The sequence below is a fragment of the Phascolarctos cinereus genome, unplaced genomic scaffold (genome assembly GCF_003287225.1).
Source record: "Phascolarctos cinereus isolate Bilbo 61053 unplaced genomic scaffold, phaCin_HiC Scaffold_5;HRSCAF=322, whole genome shotgun sequence".
Taxonomy (NCBI): Eukaryota; Metazoa; Chordata; class Mammalia; order Diprotodontia; family Phascolarctidae; genus Phascolarctos; species Phascolarctos cinereus.
The window spans coordinates 297914561-297934612 of NW_027555958.1; the positions used below are offsets into that span (position 1 = coordinate 297914561).

General features: G+C 45.0%; 1 long non-coding RNA gene across 1 annotated transcript in view; it reads left to right on the forward strand.

The window, feature by feature from the left end:
* Positions 1 to 10738, forward strand: part of LOC144457744 (uncharacterized) — an 81049-nt gene extending 70311 nt beyond the window's left edge. The window contains exon 3 of the long non-coding RNA XR_013487202.1: positions 10271 to 10738. This is a non-coding gene — a long non-coding RNA (uncharacterized LOC144457744). The remainder of the gene's footprint in view (positions 1 to 10270) is intronic.
* Positions 10739 to 20052: the final 9314 nt, after the last annotated feature.

Below are 20052 nucleotides of genomic sequence, written 5' to 3' on the forward strand. Positions count from 1 at the left end.
TGGGACTTGAAACCAGGTAATCTGGACAGAAACAGCATTCTGCTGCCAACCACCCTCCCCCCTCAGCCTCGATTATTCCAGACTGTAAAGATTTGCCAGTGTGTGCTTTTGAGCGATCCAGATGGCCCTGTTCTGGGTGGCTATTTCGATTGATGCCTTCACTTTCCACTTGGGTCAGAATTGGCCTTTGGGCAAACCTGAGCGAAAGAGAGTCAAAGACAAACATTAGAGACTCCCAGGAGGGAGTTTTCCCAGCAGGCCTGAGAGGCCTTTGCACCTGAGAGGGGGATGTCCAGGATTATCACTGGAGACTTTCCTCTCCATGATTGCCCCTTGTTTCCCACCTTGTACGAACCCAGTGCAGAGATTGGATTTAGAGCTGGAAGGAAACTTGGAAATAGCCTAATCCGATCCTTTCACACTTGGCTTTGTGGAGTAAAGTGTTAGTGAACAGGGAGGTGGCTGGGAAAAGGTGGAGAAAAAGAGAGAGTGGAGAATTGCTCAGAAGGCACTAAAACATCCTCATGAAAATCTAAGAAATATTCTCGGTAACTTGGATGCCATGCCTGAGGACGATCACTTTCCTCTTTCCAGTTTGCTTTGGATGCTTTGGTGGTGGAGACAACTGGAGTGAGTTTGCAGGTCTTGGGATCAAACCTGGCTACTTGACTCCATTGAAGGGGTGATAGGAGATGAGCAGATTAGCAGTTCTGCTCTCTTCCTTAGGGTTTGACTAGGAATTTGAACTAGGCCTTTCCTTCTCAACCATAAAGGTTCCAGTTTCTTAAACAGAGAGAGGAAGGCAGTTCCACTTCCTTGACCTCCTGCACAGCCCGAGGCCTTTCACACTGTGTGTATTTGTGGAGGGGGGGGCAGCTGTGTATCACTGAAACAGCTTGAAGGAATGTATGGCCTGAAGGACCAAAGGTCCCTGGGAGGGGAGGGGGACGTCTAATAGTCAATCGGCTCTGGATCTTATCTATACATTTTCCTTTATGTGTAGACATTAGGATCTTGACCTTACCTGCCTTTCACGCTTAGGCCAGGTCTTTATGGCCCCAGTGATCCCGATAATTCGATCCAGATTTTTAGCCCACTCACTCAAGCCGAAGTGAGGCTTATCCCGAATCTCTGAGACCGGAACCAAGGGCCTCACTGTTACGCCTTTCGGTTTTAGAGGCGCTATTGGACCCCTGGACTATCCCTAGTCAGGATTTGTGAGAGGTATGGGAGCTCTCTGGATTCCTTTCTGGGGAAAAAGTATGGGGAGAGTTTACCGAGGAAGTCCTGACTGTAACTGCTTGAAAATTGAAGAAGATTTTCAGCCCTCTGCTAGCCAGTCAAGTTTCCCACCAAGACTAACAGACACCAGGGGACTGGCTGTATAGAAAATATCAGGCAGCGATTGGCCAGAGTGCCGGAAGCTGTTCATACCTCTTTTCTGAGAAATAAAGCAATTCCCAGACACCTAGTCCATTAAAAAAAAAAGGAAAAGAAAGAAAGAAAGAAAGAAAGAAAGAAAGAAAGAAAGAAAGAAAGAAAAAAAAGAAAAAAGGAAAAAGAAAAGAAATATTGTACTAGACCCTGGCTCTCCAAACTTCCTTCTATGATTTTCTCTCATCTGAACTTTCTTGCAGGAACCCAGGCGTTAGGGTTCTCCAGCCTTAATTTCTAGAGGGCAAAGGAATTCCTTTCTCTCCCTCAACTTGAGTCTCCTCTTCCTTCATTAGTTCCCAGCTTCCCCACTCCCCACCCCCACCCCCAGGAGCAAATGATCAGCCAACCTGCAATTCGGGTTTTCTCACCTCCTTTGCACCTGGAAGTAAGAGAGTGGGGGGAAATGCCCAGTTCCTGCCTGTATGCACAGCGAGGGAAGAACCGGGACCCTTACTGTAGGTTTCTCTCTGAGAAATGAGATCCCGGTGCCACTCTCTTCTCCAGGCTTGCGGTCTACTGCAGTTTGGCCAGGTCCGCGCTCCCGTCCCAGTGGCTAAAATCGTCTGAAGTCCAGAGCGGCCTGAGAACCCCCGACGGCTGGGGCCTAACGGATCAGCTAACAAAAGGGCCACGGGTTTGAGAAGTGGGGCTGAGATCCTCAAGCACACAGTTCAGAGCTCCAACTGTTGCCTAGCCAAGTGCAGAAGGGAATAGAAGCCACCCTCAGAGGCCGTGAGAGCTCTTAGAGAGGTCTTGGAGTCTGACAAGTCGGAGATGGAAAGGAAGCCCAAGGTGGGTATTAGCTAGGGAAATATTCCTGCACCCGCTCCCCAATCCTGACTCCCGCAACTGTACTGGGGAGTTCCTTGAGAGCTGGGCCTGGTGAGATTTGGACAAGAGCCGTTAGTTCGACTCCTATGAAGGCGGAGTTTTCTCAGTAAAATCCAGATGTTTCTTTTTAAACGGAAAAGAAGAATATTATGGCCTTCCTGGTAGAGGAGAAGGAGAGAGAGAAGGCAATTAGGGAAAGATTATTAGTTCCGTGATCACTCATCTTCCGAGGAAGCTAGTGCCGTTGAGAAAAGGCGGATTAAGACCTAAAGAGCGTTTGACAGAGGGGGGAAAAATCAACCTCCTTCAAGCCCCCACTGCCAAGGCTCCGATAGGGACTGCGGGGTGACCTGCAAATGATACAGTGGTGTAGCAGAAGGGAAGGAGGGAGAGGAAAGGGCTCTCACTCCAGCCGCAAGAGGAACCAGGGTTGGGAAATTCGGTGGGCGGGGATCCTTTCTGCTGACGCCCTAGGCGGGATGTTAGAGACCAACAGTTGAGAGGCCGGCAGACAGACACCTGTATGCAGGCTTTCTTTCCCCCTCCCCTCCTTCCTGGGGTGCCCAGATGGGCGGGCAGGCTTATTTCTCGCTGCCTTCTGCTGAGAGCCTGGAGTTGGTTCGGTCCCTTTCTCGACGACCACAAAGTAAAAGCCCCCTGGTAGTAGTTAAGGAAAGCAAGGAATTTCAGCAGGCCGAGAGTGGCTAACGTTCCTTGTTCCTTTTCCGACTCTTCGTCTTCTCTCTCCTGGACGAATTTCAATCTTTTCGAATGAGAGATAAATAAATAAACAAGCTTTAAAAATCTTCATTGTCCCTGCAGTCGGGGCCACTTTATCCGCCCTAAACTGGGCTATTAATCAGATGCCATTAAGGAGCCAGAGGAGCTTTAATTGGCCCGTTCGGATGAAAGAGGGGGGCCCTGAGGAGGCTATTAAAATAATAATAATGATGGGGAAATGCAACCATGGCTCGGCCTGGCCTTCCCCGCGTGCCTCGGCCTCCCGCTGGGTCCAGCCTCCTACTTAGCTCAGGGTTTTTCTCTGCTAGCTGCCGAGGGGGCCTTTCCCTTTACTCTGTCTCTCAACTTGTTTTCTCCTCTCTCCTCTTCCCTTTCTCCCTTCGTTCCTCTTTCTTCTCTCTCATTTCTGTTTATTTCTATTTCTATCTGGGTCTCTTGCCTATCCCTTCCCCTTTCTCTCCTCTTAGTTTCCAGCCCTGGAAACCCTTAAGGTCAAGGCGAAAATTAGCGTGTCACTATCGTGGTCCCTGGCTACATTAGAACCTAAACCACCAGCCACCTCAGTTGCCACGTGACAATTGGACCAGAGATTACAACCCAGAGAAAAAGCCTATGAGTAAGGGTGAGGAGCACTTATGTGTCCACACATGGACAGACATGCCAATACAACTGAGTTTAGAGCAAATGTAAATGCATTTCCGTTTCAAATTCAAGGAATTCTCTACAGAACTGGAGGTAAAATTAGAATACATTCCACACATGGTTTGTGTTCTGTCCCTGCATCTAGACACAGGAAGAGGAGTGTGCTTTGTAAGTGTATCCTGTATCTGAACTTTTTAGTGAAGATCCCAGAGCGTAGCAGTACGTGCAGTTGTATGTGACTATATTTTATTCATTAGTAATAATTTACTATAAATGCATTTATACAGGAACTTTATAGATCCTTATCCATAAGACAAATATAGCTAAAAGACAAAGCATGGATTCTCTTATATATGTGTATATGCATAACTATGTATGTATGCTCACAAAGCACATATACATATATTTTCTAGACCTGTTATTTCACTGGTTTACCTTTTATCTACCAGTAAAGGAAATCCCTCCACTGATGCTAATTCATAACCTAAATGTAATTTAGAATTTTATAGAATTGCCTGGGGCACTGAGAATTTAAATCATTTACCACTGGTCATATAAGGTCAATGTCAGAGACAGGATTAGAACTCAGGTCTTCCTGACTCCATGACCTTCCTCTATCATCTAAGCCATTCTCCCTCTCACGTATATGTGCATATTATGTTTATATACACATATATATGCACTGTTATAGGTATGCATACACATACATATTTGTGCATATATATCAGTGTTTTTCTATCTGCATGCATCCCTTCCATGATTTAGTGGACATTACTGCTGGCAAAATACAATTAATAATAATAATAATTTCCTGATGTCCCATTCTCTGCTGCTCAGCCTTCCTGGACTTACTCGGGCAGCTCAAGCATCAAAAGCAATGCACAGGCCTCACTAACACAAAGTATTTCCAATTTAGTGGAAACTGAAAGAGCTTGAGATCCTTCTGACAAAACCTTGGTGAGCTCAGGGTCACTCCTGTTTCTGACTCATTGAATAGGACTTTAGTGGAAGATCTATGCTACATGCCAGTCTGCGTATATTGTACACATATACACACACTTAGGTATCTCAGTGTCACTTAGTACCACACACATTGTCAAAAGGCTGCCTTAAAATAAAGGAGAAAGTGCAAATGCTTCAATATGCTAAGGGTTCATTTTTACCATCACCTTCTCTGTTATTATTATCGGATGGTAACCACCCAGAGTCAGGGCAGCCTGACAAAAATACATGCATAGTTCCTACATACAAACACATATGTCCTTACAGGATATATGTGAGAATACACACATATAGATATAATATCATATGTAATATAAAGAGACCTTTATTCGCCTCTTTGCTGCATCTCTTGTGTTTCCGTGGGATACTTTGATTCAGGAAGCGACTGAAGCTTTTAAAAATAAATGTCTTAAAAACGGAACCTCTGGGCATTCCCTTTTTCGTCTGGGAGACTCGGAGAGTTAGTGCAGGCCCAGCCCAGCCTAGCCCCAGACCGGGAGGTGAGCAAAAGGGACCTTGAGTTTGGCTTCGAGGTTTGGAAAGTTGGCAAAGAGACAGGTTCATGGAGATGAAACCTTTAGCACGGCCACGGGCGACTTGAGGTCGAAGAGTGTCTTTCCCTTTGCTTCCCTCAGAATTCGATACCATTTCTGCTTAAGCGGGTTGCTCCTCTGTAGGACACCCAGAGGATCTTATTGTGATCAGGAAAGGAGGCTTGCTGCTATATGATCTTGGAAAAGTAATGTTTTTTTATTCCTCAATTTCCCCATCTCTAAGATTTCCTCCATTTTGTGGGTCGTTGGCTCTACTTCGCTCTTAATTAAGAAGTCTCCGCCTGCTAGGAAGATTACCGCTTTGACTCAAACCAAACTGATGGTTAAAATTTAGGCTCCAAAGAATTTGATCTGGGACTTGAAGTCTCAGATTGGCCATCTGTATTACCTAATCTAACTCACCCATATCCTTAGACTCCTGACAGCAGGCCGGCCTACTGTCTACTGGACAACAATGTCACCTGTTGAAAAGAAAAAGATTCTATGTACAACCTTCATTTCCCTGGCGCCAAATAGTAGCTATGATGGCTTTCGGCCATCATCCCCCATTGTGATCAGTTGATTTGACCGGACTGAATTAGCCCAATCACCTGCCTGCTTAGGGTTCTTGGGGTATGTAAAGTTTTGTTTATTTTCCTGGAAGGAGGGGGTTAAGGAAGGAAAGCTTATCCTCCCACGTCTCGCTGCTTCCTATCCGATGCAAATAGGCTATGCAAATAAGTACGTCTCTTCATCTTCCTGGAAGCCATACCCGGCTCCCCCGCCTCCTTGCTCCATTTGTGAAATTGAAATGCGCGCATCTGGATCGCCTCAGCACCGAGACATAAAAACCAGACTCCTTGCAGCCATTATAAGTTCGGCTCCTCGGCGTCAGCTAAAGAGACTCGTTTCCTTTTCTAGGGCTTAGTCTAGACGGTGCCCGGAAAAAGGCAGTGATCCAGCGAGTTCAGGTCAATACTAGCAACTCCCTCTTTCGCCCCCCCGCAAGGAAAACACCTACCTGTGTGTAGCAATCTGAATGTTTTAAAAAGTGGTTTGGGGCATGGATGACTCCAATTGTTCCTTCAGTTCTCCCCTTTCTTTCCGTGTGCGATCCCTCCTGGTGTAGTGGCGGGGTGGGGTGGGGAAGATAGAGGGGACACCTAAGCAAAACAGGAGTCAGAAGATCAGAACCCCGGGTTCAAATCCCCTCCCTGTTCTTAGCTTGCTTCTCAAATGAGCAAGTTATGGGCCTCAGTTTCCTTATCTGCAAAAAAAAAAAAGGTATTGGAATAGTTCTACGATTTTTCTATGTTCCTAAACTTTCCCCTAAACTGGTTTTCTACAGCGCCAAGTGGGTTGGGTAGATGATTCAGCCCTCTCTCCTTACTCCAATTTAAAAAAAAAGCCACCAACTGCATGAACTGGTTTTCTTTGGCCTTGAACGCCTGACCTAAATGGTCTTTAATTAGAGCAGACAAAATATATCTCGGTTTCCCTTCCTCCCTCTAGTGCTCCAGAACTTTGCTAATTAAAAAAAAACAACACACACAGTAATTTCGTGCTTTTGAGAACTTCCGACAGAGGCTCTGCAGCCTCCAGCCATCTCTGTGACTGCACCTCCTTTGCTCTTCTTATCCCCTGCCCCCATAGGTTTGGGAGTCGCCAAGCTAAGGATCACATCTCCGAGGTAGAGTTGGCCTCATTTTGGCAAGCAAAGGAGGGGACTCCTCCCCCCCCCCCCGCTCCGCCCCTATCTGCCTCCCCCTCTCAGTTCCTCAGTGTAGGTCTTTTGACCTGAAGGCGACACACGTGGCATTCTTTGAGATTGGCCAGAAGTTCCAGCCACAGCTGGTTCGTCCCCCTTTCCACATCACAGGAGATGTGCTTCCGGCAGGGGAGAGACCTAACTGTCTTGGAAAAGAGAGTTAAGAGTCAAGTCCCCTCCAAGGATAGGTTCGGAGCTGCTTGTCTGGAGCACATTGAAGGGGATCTTTCACTGTCCATTGCAGTGCTTTGCTGTTGGGTAGACACAGGTTGAATCGCTGTAGGAAGGCGCCAGGATTTACTCCTATCACTTAAAATGAGTCTCTGCTGAAACTGGGCAGGAAATGAGTATTTTTCCCTGCAGGCTTTATTTAGAATCACCATTATGAAATCATTCATTCACTTCCCAAAAAATTCCACACATGAATGAATGTAGGCTCAGGGGTGCCTGATTCTTCCTACACATACACACACACACACACACACACACACACACACACACACACACCCCACATCCCTTTTCTAAAAAAGGGGACTGTCTTGACACTGAAATTGGGTAATTGAGGCAGTGGTCTAAAAAATTCCAGTGGAGAGAAAGAGAAAACACCCCCAAACACATGTCTTTTTTCTTCTCCATCAAGGAGCATTTCAGTCTTAAGTAGATTTGTGCTTGAGTGAATGTTCCAGATAATTGCCTCAATTCTCCCATTCACTCTGTGGGTGTAGACATGGACAATTAATGTTTCCAGTGTCAGGGACTTTGGGAAAAGACATTTTAAGTGAAATGGTTTTTGCTTTCTTGGTGTGGGAGGATTTTGGACTTTTGATTGAATTATTGCTTCCATTTAGGCCCAAATCAAGAGAGTTGCCTGAACACACAGGGAGATTAACTGATTTATCCTGGGACACAACTAGTAAGTATAACAGGCAGCACTTGAACTCAGGCCTTTCTGAATCTAAGATGGATCCGGTACTCAAGTCTGCCTCTCATCATCATCAGGGAAGATTGGAAAAAGTCAGGGAATATAATGGCCTTGTAGGTTCTTACTTGTGTATAGCCAGGTTCTTTCTCAATTGCCTCCATGGAGTGTTAATTCTTTGTACCTACCCTGCTTATTGATTATGTGTTTCATGTTCAAATGGGAACCTGGTGCTACTGGGGGGAAAGAAATTAAGAATGTTAGGAATTATGAAATAGAAAATCAGGCATGGGGATTTTGATCTTGCTGCTCGTGTTCAGTCATTTTCATGGATATTGGAGTGGTTTGCCGTTTCCTTCTCTAGCTCATTTAACAGGTGAGGAAACTGAGGCAAATAGAGTTAAGTGACTTGCCCAGGGTCACACAGCTAGTAAGTGTCTGAGGCCTGATTTGAACTCAGGTCTTCCTGACTCCAGGTCCAGCCGCCCCATAGGGATTTTACCTCTCACACAACTAAAGAGAGCTCTTGTAGCAGTTCCTCAAAGTGTGGAGAGAACTAAGACAATTAAATAGACTAATCAGATTCTGAAACACGTTTGCCTGAAATAGTGAAATAATTGAGAAAGAAGAGATGTTTCATTGGGTTGTCCTGATAATTGTCCCAGTTTTCACTTCCTTTTGCATTACTAACATTACACACTGCTGCCTCTCCAACCTGTGTGAGAAGATCTACATTTCCCTGCCCTCAGGTGTGAAAGTGAGTTATCTGAGGAATTGGTCAGGAGTCAGAATGGGTGCTGATGTTCATACTTGGGCATCAAGGAGAAGAGTCCTTCTTTTCTCTGATTAGAAAGCACTTCTGGATTTTTTTTTAAACTTTAAAAGAATAGAAAGGGCTCCAATCATCCAAGTTCCTTACTACTGTGGGACCCTCATATCTGCTCTCATTTGCTTAGTTTCCTCAAGCATCCCACCTGCTTCCTTCCCCACCATCCTATTTTAGTTCTTTTTCCTTTGAAGGATCCCCTTCACCTTTTGCCTTGTTGTCCAGGAATAAACTGAATGGAGGTGGATTCACTCTTCAGGGTTTGCATGGCAAATGTTAACTCTCAAATTTAATGAGGGGTGCAGGAGCCCCCATTCCACCTTGTTTTCTCTCCAATCTGTCTGGATCCTGGGACTGAGCCTCAGAGTTTGTCAGGACTAGGCTGCAGGAAGGGGCAGGTCCTTCCCTTACTTTTACTTACTTTTAGGCTAAATACCTGTGGACTTGAGCATTGCCCACATCCACTTGGAAGGGAAGCCCAGAGCATAAGATATTGATCATCTCCCTTACCTTAGCATAATTTCTGGACATCATAGTAGTGTGGCATTTCTATACCTCAAAGGGACAGAAGAGAAGAGGTACTCATTCCTTTCCACCCTTCTTGGATATGGAGGCAATGTCATTAGGATAAGATACTTTCTTTCCCCACTCATCAGCTCCTCTATCCCTTCAACATTCTCCCAGGGCCTTCTTCCAGAAGCTATCTCCCAGGCTTAGCTCTCAGTTCACGGTGGAGTCTCCCCTTTCTCTGGTAGGATGAATCCCACAGAAGGGGTGGAAGGAACAGTTTCTTATTTTCCTATTTTTTCTTTCTCAACCAAACACCCCCCTCCCCTAAACTCCATGTCCAGAAGGCTTCTTTTAAGGTTTCATAAAAATTCCTAACATTTTCCACATAGGAAAAAAAGAATGCAACAATTCTGAAAACACAGGTTCTATTTAAAGGAAAGGCTACATTTATTGAAATAGTTCTTCTGTTTGGGAGTAGATTGTGAAATGGTGGTGATGGTCTATCTTTCTGCTCCAAGGTCTAACTCTAAAGTCTTCAATTTTTTTGTGACTTTTGGTAAACCACTTATTAGCTTTGCCTCTTTCTTTCTCTGTAAAAAGATGGTAGTGTCAAGAGTAGGAGTCTCTACCTCTGAGGGCATCTGGAGTCAAAAGATTCAGGTTTGAGTCCTAGCTCTGCTATTTGGAATCTCAGAATCATAGACTCTAGAGCTGGAGGGAGGGGGTCTTGTAACTCACTACTTCATTTTACAGATGAGGACACTGAGGCCCAGAATAGGGAGGTAACTTGCCCAAAGTCACACAGGAATTCCAACCCAGGTCCTTTCACTTCAAGTACAATGCTTTTGCCACCACCCACATCTGTCCAGTAAGCCAGTTCACCTCTCTGGGCGTTAATGTCCTCATCTGTAAAACAAGAAGGTTCGACTACAGGGTTTTGTTTTGTTTTGTTTTGTTTTTCCTAACCCTGACATTCTTGGAGTCTATGACTGTTTACTTCCCTCTCCCGACTCTCCTCCTCCACCCCCAATTCGCTTAACTATGTTTGTCTTGCTTGGCAGAGGGCACCAAAGACGATATCCCAGGGGGCAACAGGCTAAGCGCCGGTTTAGGGCGGCCAGAGAAAGCAGAACCCCTGCAACAAACACCAGATCTTGGAGCTGGAGAAAGAATTCCTTTTTAGCATGTACCTGACTCGTGAGCGCCGCCTAGAGATCAGCTGCACCATCAACCTGACTGATAGACAAACGAAAATCTGGTTCCAGAACCGGAGAATGAAAATGAAAAAACCTAGCCCCGACCACCGGGGAGCGTCGCCCTAGCAGCGCTGTTCTCCCTGAGAGAGGGATGCGGCCGGCTCTCGTGGGCGTGCATACATGAGCAGGCAGGACCGGTATTCGGGTGGGAGATGGAGGAGAAGGGAGAGAACCTGTATGTACAACTAACTGTTCGGAGCTTTAGAAGCGATGTCTTTTGGGGGCTGCGGGACAGAGAGAACCGAAACACTGTTCTTCTGGCCCGTCTCTACACTGTCACCTCATAATCTGAATCATAATCTCTTCTCCTCCCCAAACAATAATAATCTTAATTGCTAGAACAATCGCTTGTGTTTTCATAATGCTTTGCAGTTAGGAAGCACTTTCATATTTTATATCTCATCCACCCTCTTCAACAGCCCATGGGATGGACAGGTCAGGGATTCCTATTTCTATTTTGCAGACAAGAAAATAATGTCAGAGAGCTAAAGTCGATGTCCTTCTCTGAGTCCTGTTTTCCTCTGGGGAAAAAAAAATGAGGTATTTGGACTAGATGGTTTCTGAATTTTCTTCCCCAGGACCCTGCTTTGGGTCAAGTTGTTAGTTATTCAATTAATGAAGGATAATGAGGAGAAGGGAATGTTGCCCTGAATTATAATAGCTTGACTCTCTGTGCACCCGAATTTTTTCCTGCTGATTTCCTGGATTGGAGAAACATTTTGGGGGATTTTTTTGGGGGGGAGGAAGTATTCAGACTTTCAAAAATGAAACACTGCCTACACAGCTGTAATTCACTACGTACTGCAGACAAGCTTTCTAACAGTTGCTGAACATCTGTATACCTACACCTCTTTGATGGTTTTGATTGGAGAAGTTGACCTGTCTGGTTTTGACATAATGAGGAATGCAGTGCCTAGGTTTTGGACTATCACGAAGCTATATTAGGGTCAGAAATCTTTACAAACAGAAGAGCAGTGCCAGAGCATTATTATGTAGAGGTTGCTATGGCTGATCAGCATAGCCCCAATGCCCTTAGAGTTCTCCTACACTCTTTGGGAGATTTGGGGAACCTGCATCCATATAATGACTGGGTACTCTTGGTCTCTAGTCTTGGATGCCAACCATTCCCAGGGGCAGTTCTAGTAAATGGGGAGGCTGCTAAGAAGGTATCATAACAATATTTTTAAATAAAAAATATATAGCATTACAAAGAGATAAATAAACGACTGAGACAGCTTTAAGGGGGGGTTCGAGGATAGATAGCTCAGGGCTCTTTGTATATCCTGTAATATTCATGTTTACTGTGAGCAGAAACAGCTTCCTGTTTGAAAGCTATTCATGAATGTGCTCTCTCTCTCTCTCTCTCTCTCTCTCTCTCTCTCTCTGTCACACAGGCACAATCTGGCTGTCTGGTTTGTACCCTTGTCTTTGTCATTCCCCATGTGTATGTTCCTTTCCTTCTGTCTTTCTCCATCCCCTTTCTCTGAAGAGAGAGAAGGAAACTGCCTTCCCAACACCCTTCCCCACTCTTTGTCTATAGGATATCATGGAGAATTAGCAATTATGGGGGCCAATCCAGGAAGAGTAGTCCAATAACATGGATTTTTCTGGTGCCCAGGCTCCCCTCCCTTTTCTCCTAATAGAAATAAAAACAGCCACCTGGCTCTTCCCAGCCTTTACTAAACAAACCATAAAACCCATTTTAGCCACAATTACCCAGAAAATTGAGGCCCTGGTGATGGGTTCATGGGTTTTAGTGCTCAGTCTGTGTGTATGGAAGGGAAGGTAAGAAGAAGGGGTTCATGAAAGCTGTTTACCACGGTGCAGTTGGTGTTCTAGTTACCTTCTGACTCTAGGATTGCACATACCCTGGGAAACTGTCACTCAGGGAAGGTAACTAAATAATTGGGACCCACCTTCATCTTTTTTTTTTCCTGAAATATTGGCACCCTGTTGCAAGGGATGAGTGGCTGGAATGATTCGGATAAATGAGTGGATTCCTTTTGGTGTAGATTTAGCTACAGTTTGGTTCCCCTTACCCAGTCAAAGTCATCAGAAGAATAGAGCAGGAGAAGCTTGGTGGAAAAGTAGTTTTGGTTTGCCAAGTTCGCATGGTCAAAAGCATCCTTAAAATTCCCTCAGCTCTCCTTTGCCCCCGTGCTTACTTGAACTGGCCCTCAAGCAAATGTTCTCTTCTCTTCTCCAGAGAAACAAAAGAAAATCAACTACTACCTCCCCCTCCCCCCAAAACAAAACAAAACAAACCGTAACAATGAAAACAAAGTCTAGTCAATAACACAAACTACTGTGGAGGCAAAAGAAGGTTTTTTTTTTATATGAGGCATCCTAATTAGCCAGAATTCGGCCACAGCTGTAGTCATTCATTCTGTCTCTTTCCTTTTGCCTTTAGGCACCCGGATCTTCACCTCTATTCTTTTTCTTCCGGAGGATCCTTAAAACCTGTTCCACCCTCCACCCCCACCAACTCCATGGTGCAAAGTAAATGTCCATCTACCCTAGCCAAGCAATAAATCAAGGCAAGGATTTCAATGATTTCCTCCCCACCCACCACAAAACAATTAAAAATTAATTTTCCATCGAAACATTCAAATAACTGAGGTAAAAATGGGTGATGGTGGAGGGAGTCTTTACCTGGAAACACCCTCAAGTTTCTGCTCCACTGGTAGATTGTAAGGGAACTTGAGATGTGTAGTTTCCAACTGAATGGAGTCAAGAGACAAGTTCTCTGTACTCCAGTGGGCCTCAGGCCCCGAGGCTGATTCAGAGGTCTGGCCCAGAACTGATGAGTTTTTCCTGTTTTTCCCATTGTTTCTTGAGCCAAAGATCTGGCCCTAAAGTTCTATCAGTCTGTCTCCTGTCCCTTCCTCCTCTCATTCCCTACATCTCTGGTCAGGACTGGGCCAAGCCTCTTTTGGAAACATTTAGCTGCATTAAAAAGGTGGGGGGTGGCGGGGGATGGTTAAGTCAATATTCTAAAGGGTGCCAGAGCTGGTTTTCTCTCTCAGTACAAAGTACTATCTTCAGAGAAGAAAGGGACCAAGGCTGGTCCTTCTATTTCTCGATCGTAAATTTGTTTCCCCTTCTTTTTAGCCTGCCCTACCCCCTCAACTCCCAACCCCCAGTTGCTTTTCTTTTCTCCACTTGAGGGGATGTAAACTGTTGGAAGTTCATCAACACGGTGAACTTTTATTGTATTTCCGGTACCTTAGATTTATACTTTGGCCCCACCCGGGCAGGGGGAGTGGAGGGGGAAGGCTGAGGCATTGAGTTAGGCCTGGCTCTGTCTCCCTGTGGACTTCCTCGACTAGGCATTACCCCTTCACTCCCACAGAGCACTATCTTTTCTCAAAAATTTGATTTTGGGGGTGGAGAGCTGGGAGGTGGATTTATTTCTTATATACTCTTAGCCCAACTCTGCACCAAAGCATCAGCTTCTCAGGTAAGTCGGGGACTTCCATGAGCAGAGCCCAGCTACCCAAACTGTGTTGCTTTCAGGTGGGGGAGGGAAGAGAGTCTGTGTGAGGATGCATTGTGAGTTTGGGGAGAGGGTCAACGGGGGGGGGGGGGGGAGTCTGGAAATTGAGGTCAGGAAGCGAATGGAGGTCATTCTCAATGCCTCACTTTCGAGTCAAAGCCCAAAGCTCCTGTTGGAAATGATGCTTTTAATATTCGATCCAATTGCCCTTCCTCCCCTAACGGAAACCCCTGTCCCTTCTCTTCCAAAGAACATCCCAAACTCTAGCAAGCTTGACAAACTTTTCATTCTTTTACATGCTTTTTGCTCTGCCCTCTCTCCTTTTGGGCATCCTCTCTGTGTTTGTCTCCTCTGAGTGTCTCTCGGTCTTTGACTTTCCCCAACTGATCTTGTTGGAGAAGGAAGGCTGGAGATTTTGGGGACTGGGCTGTCTACCTCGTGGATTCTCACCGACTGAAATGGGTTGTCCTTTGAACAGCTCACAAGCTTGGGGAGAGAGTTAAGTGTAAATTTGAAGGCTAGATGGCAAGTGTAGATGCCCCCCCCAACTTCACTTTTTTTTTTGGTGAGGCAATTGGGGTTAAGTGACTTGCCCAGAGTCACACAAATAGTAAGTGTTGTGTCTCTATATATTTTTTTTTAAAGTCCTTTAATCTGTTGAGATCAAAAGCCGTTAGTTGGAAAGATTGGGTGTGAAGACAAGGTGAAGAACCATCATAGTGAAGAGAAAACAAGGGATCCCTCTGACTTCCAAGTTGCCTCAGACTCACTTCAATCTAGCCGAGAATGTTTGGGGGAAAGAAGGGAGGAGGGTGACGCCCCTGGCAAATATAAAATCATTTCACTTCTGATTTCCTGCCTTGGCATCGATTCTTTTGTTGTTTTTGTTTCCTAGCAACTGTTTTCTATTAAGAAAGAGGACTGACGGGAAAAAGTTTTACCTCGCAACTGAAGTCAGACAAAATGGCCCCGGAGGCCTCGCCTTGGGTCAGCCAAGTCCCTGACCCAGAGCGTGGATGAGAACTGCTCAGTGGGTTAGGTAGTTTCCTGTTGTTGGGCCTAGATTTCTAAACACAAGAACATCAAACCACCTGATTCACTGCAGTTACTGCTCCTCGGTCCGCCTTGGAGGGTCTGGGAGCCGGGAAGGCACAAGGCGAAAGAGAGAGAGAGCGCAGAGAGATCTGGCACCAGCCAAAGTTGGGGAAAAGACATGCTGAAAGAGAGCAGAATTGGGCACAACCTCCCTTCTGCTTATTCTCTCTCTCTCTCTCTCTCTCTCTCTCTCTCTCTCTCTCTCTCTCTCTCTCGCTCTCTCTCTCTCTCTCTCTCTCTTTTCTTTAAGTGGACCTGGAGTGGTGTCAGAATGAGCGGTGGTGGCCCTTGGACTTGTCAAGCCCCAGTGGTGAAATTCTCATCGGGATTCGGACCCAGCAGACTAGATCTCTGTGTTGCTGGAGGTGATGTAGCTATTCCTCTCCCCCACGGGGTTGGCGACTGAAGAACGCGTTAGGGACACCAGTTCGAAAGTTCCTGTTCGTTCTCGGTGTTCCAAAAACCAAATAAATCCCAAATTCCTACCTTGAGAGTCAAATGTGCCAAAGAAATGTGATTCCCAAATTTTTCAAATCCATTATTGGTTTTCCTGAAGAAGCCCCAAATGCCCCCAAACGTCGATGGGCTGGACTCAGATCCCAGAAGCGATTTCTTTCCCTTCCTAGGGAGGTAATTTATCCTAAACTCATAGGAAGTCAATCTAGCTGTTCTGTCTCCTTGGCAAGTAGGGGACCATGCCTCTCCTTCTACAAACGGGGGAAGGGGAGAGAAGAGAGTTCTCAGAGCTACTTCAAGGTCGAGCAGGACGTCAAGGATTTTATAAACTATAGCATTGTGAGCATTAATATCCTGGGATTCCCAATACAAGAGAAACGTGGAAGGCTCCTGACTCTTTCTTTCCTAGGGAGGACACGCAGCTCCCCACACTTTCTGAGTAATCTCTTGTTATGACAGTAGGATGCAAAAGTGACCTTTCCCACCGGTCAGCCATTCTAGCGGCTAGATCAGCTCTTGTTCTCATAGGCTATATCGGAAACGTGGTTCCAAAGAGTCAGTGGGTCCGAGGGAAGGGAAACTTCGCTAGGAGAGAAGAATAAAGTTTCTTGAAAGAGGCTCAGCGTTCAATGGGGCCAAGCCCAGCTCCTGGGTGAAAGAGACTTTAGACGGCAGAGCAGAGATTGGCGCTGAAGTTTGCAAGGAGCTCACAAATTTTAGGGTTTTTCAAGTTGCTGTGGCTGCCCATGGGGTTATTAAATTGTAGGGTGCTGAACCGATGGCCGGGGCGGGGGTGAGGGGGGACAGGAAGGCAGAGGAAGGCAGAAAGCATAAGGGACTTTTGTTTCCAGCCCTCTCAGTTCTCAACTGCCCCAGGCCGTGAACAAGTAACAGAGTTTTCCAGCCCAGGGTGAGGCATGTGGGAATTTCTGGTCTTTGGTTAAAGAACCCCAAGAATTTTTTTTAACCACACCCGCCTTTTAAAAGGACACAAAATACAGTCTTCCCCCAGAATTCGCCCCGAAAGACCAATTCTCTTCCAGCTCTGGGACTCAGGGGTTCGGGAAAGAGGTCAGAGTTTTTCATTTCCCTAGACCTTATCTGACTTTTCTTTGGGACCATTTCAGCTCCTGTAAAGTTTTAGTTTGGCTCAGTGATTGCCTTCCACCCCCAACGGCCTTCGACCCCCCGCCCCAACACCAACCCCCTCCTGGAAAAGCACTGAAAGAAAAAAAAGGAGGGGGAAGGGGGAGAGAAATAAAGAATCTTTGGAAAGCAGAGAGGTTTACGACAACCACAGGTTTTATGGAAGTCATTCTGTAATAACCTTTTACCTGGAGCGGATCCTTCCCCGCCCAGCCTGCTCGCCTTCCCTCCCCAGTCTCCGTTTGGTTCCTCTAGCCCTTCACCCAAAGATACAATGGCCCACCCTTCATCTTCTTCCTACAGTCCAGATGCTGGTTGAGGCACTTAAAGTTGGTAAGAGTATCTGGAAATCTCTGCAGAGGGATTCTGCACATACCAGGGTATATTCTCTGCTGCATGGAAGTGGGCAATAGCTATAGCATGCCCAACCTTTGGAGCATATTTCTTTGAAACCATAAAATTCTTTGGTATCTTCTTCCCTGTATTCCTCTGGAAAATGTCCTCCCTGCTTTTTCTGTCCCCCAACACAACTGGTACCAGAGCAGAGAAACCCGGACCAGCTGAAGGACAGTGTGTGACCGCTCTTAAGTGATACATCAGGAGCTTCTAGGCAGACCTACCTAGCTATACACATAGCATATATATGTGTATCCTTATACACATGTGATTTTTAGTAAAAAGGGACAATTAGGGTCCATTCCTGTACATACAGTAAAATAAACAGATTTCTCTGCCCTTTGCCTGTGCAGGGTTTGTACAGAAGAGAAATACCCCCCAAATCCCCAGTCTCATGCGCCCATTTGTGGGCATTTCATTCACTTACAAAAGATGGTCTGTGGATCTGAATTTTATTGAGAGCCAAGATGAATATAGACAAATACACAATACATTTGCACGTAATACATAAGTGTGTGTAACATCAGTTTTGGGGACTTGCAACCAGGTCCAGACTATAAAGTAGTGAGACTGGTTTCTGATTTTCTTCTGTGCTCTCTAGGAACTATCTCAGTACTTTATAATCAAACTGCAAGCATAAATTTAGCATCTATTTGCACCGTGTATAGAATTAATTGTTTATACACACGGAAGCTCAGAGGTTAGATATAGTTCAGCAAACTTTATTAAACATCCACTATGTGAAGGGTAGATACACATACACACATAATTTTATCTATAACATAGCTATGCAATACAATATTGGGGGGCACCTTATATGCAAATGTACGAGTTTCATTGTTATGCATACAGAAGTCACTATTTATCTGTTCTATAGTTGCATTCTATTATTTGCATTACATAGTTCATAGAGGCATATATACACAATTAATTATTAGAGAGTCAGAGTCAGACTTAGTATCTATCATAAGCATACAAACTTATTATATACTCATGCATTATATATAAAATGTATGTATTTTAGCATAGTGCTTTACAGAAGTAGTAGATAAATGTTTGTTGATGTGACACAAAATACACACTTGCATTTTTGTTAGTTTGTTATTTCCTTCATTGCTTCCTTTCTTTCTTTCTTTCCTTTCTTGCTTCCCTTTCCTTCCTACCTTCCTTACTTTCCTGTCCTTCCCACCTTTGTTCCTTCTTTCTTTCCTTCCTTGTCTCTTTCTTTCTTTCTTTCTTTCTTTCTTTCTTTCTTTCTTTCTTTCTTTCTTTCTTTCTTTCTTTCTTCCTTCCTTCCTTCCTTTCTTCCTTCCTTCCTTTCTTCCTTCCTTTCTTTCTTCCTTTCTCTCTCTCTTTCTTTCTTTCTTTCTTTCTTTCTTTCTTTCTTTCTTTCTTTCTTTCTTTCTTTCTTTCTTTCTTTCTTTCTTTCATCATTCTGTCTCTTATTGTCTCTCTTTTTCTCCTTGGATGTCAAGAAGGGAATCTTCCAGGACTCAGCCAGAGATCCTAGAATGAACTCACCAGAGGTCCCTTGCCCAGTGTCTCGGACTCCATTCTTCTCAAGGATTCTAGCCCAGGGGCCCTCAAATGCGTGGAGAGAGTCAAATGGGAAGATGTTCTGGTTTCCATAAGGGGCCTTCCCCTCGATTCCAATCCCAGCTGTTCAGCCACAGATTTTATGCAGAAAATAACAAGAGGTTGAGAGAGAAGACAGGTCTTCTGCCTATAAAATAAAAGATATTTTGCTCTTTGGAATTTTTTCCTGTGTTGGGGGCAGGGAGGGGAAAGAAGGGCTTGATCACCTTCTTAGGACAGGATAATTCAGGATCCAAGTTGCTCTCTAGAAAGCCTTTTGGAGCCTGATTCTGGGCTTCTAAAACCTTATTTAACAGTAGCAACAACAACAACAATTATATTTGATCTCAGTGAAAAGAGAAATAAAATTTCTGCTCTGCATCCAGGGCCCCTCAGTCTTAGCGCCCCTTCTCTTCCCTAGAAGACAAGGTAGCTTGCATAGACATTTATAATGCAGCTCTTTCTGTCTTTAAGGAGTTTTCTGGGTCTAGATCTCATTTTTTTTTGTCTACAACCACTCCCCAGTCAAAATTAATATCGTGGAGGGCTTCAGAACCCAGGAGTCCCCATTTGGAGAACTAAGGTTTCCATAAAGCTCTGACCTAGATTCCTCTACCTCTCAAAGGCTCTTGTGGTGGATTCGATGGAAGAAAATTTCACACACACACAGACACATACAACTGAAGTGAAACCTTCAGATCCCCCAAAGAAGGGAGAGAGGGAGAGAAGCTGCAGTCCCCCCATAATTGCCTTCCACTGTTAGGGCTCCCATGCAGAATTTCTCTAGAATCCCAGGGCAGGACTTCCTCTAACCCAGGCTGATCACTCTAATCCAGACTCCAACTCGAAAAGAAACCTTTATCTCTTGGAACTTTTCATGTTTGCCCCCATTTCTTTGGGAGTAAGGATAAGAGAGGACCTAAACCTTACAGTTCTCTTTCTTCTGCCCCTGTTAAACTCTAAATAACAACCTCCTTTTTGCGCAGTCCTTCTTATTTTTCTTTCTTTCTTTTTTTTTGAATGAGCTTTGCCAGTTGAAATAAGCTAGGGGGACTCTGGCATCCTGAAGGTGGAAGAATAGAGGTTAGCAGCAGGCGAGAGCAGAAGGGCTAAGGAGTCTCAGGAGGAAATAGCCCAACAGACAAGCTCGGCTTCGTGAGTATATACACACTCATATATGTGTATATACATACACACATATACATATATACACACATACATATACCGTATATATGTGTGTATATATGTATGTATGTTGTATATCCCAGCCTCCAGCCTCCACATCCGTTTGGGCTCTAATTTATATACTACAGAAAATTATATACTCAGCCCTGCCATGGTTCATAACACTGTTATTTATGGTCGGGGAGGAGGGATTTTTTTTTTCCTCGGGAATATATTTATTACAGGTAAGCCGACAGCA